The sequence below is a fragment of the Haplochromis burtoni genome, unplaced genomic scaffold (genome assembly GCF_018398535.1).
Source record: "Haplochromis burtoni strain Fernald_Lab_line unplaced genomic scaffold, NCSU_Asbu1 Contig_48, whole genome shotgun sequence".
Taxonomy (NCBI): domain Eukaryota; kingdom Metazoa; phylum Chordata; class Actinopteri; order Cichliformes; family Cichlidae; genus Haplochromis; species Haplochromis burtoni.
The window spans coordinates 2300907-2302852 of record NW_024582409.1 but is presented as its reverse complement, the minus strand read 5'-3'; the positions used below and the strand labels follow the sequence as shown (position 1 = coordinate 2302852).

Sequence of the window (1946 nt, the reverse complement as noted above, 5' to 3'; positions counted from 1 at the left end):
ACACACACACACACACACACACACACACACACACACACACACACCTGGTTGCAAACTCAGCAGCATAAATAAGCCAATATAAGATTTGCCTGCCAAAAGAATGTGTAAGTGGCACCTCTGTCTTTAATAATGACTGATACAGCCTTCATCTATCACAGCTGTCAGCCATCTTTATTATGTTCTTCCTTATCACACACACACACACACACACACACAAACAAACACTAAAACATAAAAAAGTAAGTTCAAACATGTGCTGCTGACACACTGCGAATGAATCACACAGCTGATCACACACCGCCAGACAAGTACCTCTAACCTACCACAGCTGCTTGTGTATGCAAGTAGATGACAGATAGACAAATGATATGAAAGTATGTGGCAGTGCATATGCTAGTGATGCATTATCAATATAGCAATACCAGTGCTGCTAATATGAAATATAAGCATATTTTTCCTTCAGACACGTTATTTAGTTATTTAGTTCATGGCTCTGATGGCTCTAAAATTGGAGGACAGGTACAGAATTTGAAATCATTGTGAACAGCAATGATTCAAGTAAAAAAAATTAAAAAAGTTCCTGATGCCATCATGCTGATTTAAATTACCACTTCTATTTTGGAATAACTGAACTTGACTGCTTGCCAGTTGATTGCCACCCCAATATTTTTTTTTCTGTCTTCTCGAGGGTGATTGGTTTATAATGTCAGCTAACAGTGAAAAATACCAATCACAAGTTACCAAAGCCTAAAGACATGTCATGCTTTTGTTTGACTAGCAGTCTAATCCCACAGACATTGTTTACAGAACAATCAGAATAGTCTGAAAAGACTCCAATTTAAAGAGCCAGAGCCAGAGAATTTGCACTTTTGTTAACACACTGGTTCCAGATAATTTACTCTGAGTCTATAATTTTTCAGTTGTGGTGATTTTCTGCCTTTGGTTTGGACTACGTCCCAGTTGTCAGGTTCACATTACTGATAATGTTGGCAATAATAGCATTAGTATCATGTTAAACACTGTTACTTCAACAAGAGCCACACAGACAGTTGTTACATTTTACTGTCTCCCTCCTTGCACCCAAAAGCTTCTTCGCCACCTCAAAGGGCTTCCAAATTGAATCATGATTATGCAACATGAAAACCCCTCTCTTATCCCTTTTTACCACCGATATCTCATCTGTACTGTGACCGTGTGAAGGCCAACACATCTCACATTCGAATTGGGAAACCTGCACAGAGGTCTGATCCTAGTGAAAGTGACTCACGATGTGCTGAAAGGGGATGAGAAGCAAGGCACAGGCTGGTAATCCTCTTGGCCAAGTGGGGGCCTCCAGCAGGCTGACTTCCACTCCCACTCCCGCACGCCCCCTCCTTTGTGCCCCCCCTCAGCAGTGCTGACAGGCCACCCAGTCCAGGAACAGAAAAGCCATCTGGTGTTTGTTTGGGACAGTTCACAGGCAGGATGAAATGTATATGTGTGTGTCAGCAGTGATGTCTGCATGAATGTTTGTATCAGTGTGTGTGTGGTGTGTGTGTCATCAATGTGTCTAAACTTGCATTTGCAGGAAGGTCTCATACAGTGACAAATGGTTTTTATGATGATGACTTACTGTAAAGCAGAGCAGGCACTGGGTGACATCAGAATCTATTATGCACAGATCCAGATGTGTCTATATTATGTGCATCTATAGGGGATGTATTGATACACGTGTGTGTGGCGACAGCAGCTGGTTGCCTATATGATCAATCCATTTAACACTGCAGGACTGTATAAGCTTAGTCTCTAACTAAAGACCAAATATCACATTAACCTAGTTCACCGCGTACACACACACACACACACACACACACACACACACACACACACACACACACACACACACACACACATCTGTTATTATAGCAACGAATTAACCGAAGTAGTCTACTTCCACCTAACTCAGA

The 1946-nt window shown here is 41.6% G+C and overlaps 1 protein-coding gene across 1 annotated transcript in view; it reads right to left on the bottom strand.

Annotated features, from left to right (window-relative positions):
- Window positions 1-1946, bottom strand: part of igsf3 (immunoglobulin superfamily, member 3) — a 78282-nt gene that overhangs the window by 74901 nt on the left and 1435 nt on the right. The window lies entirely within an intron of this gene.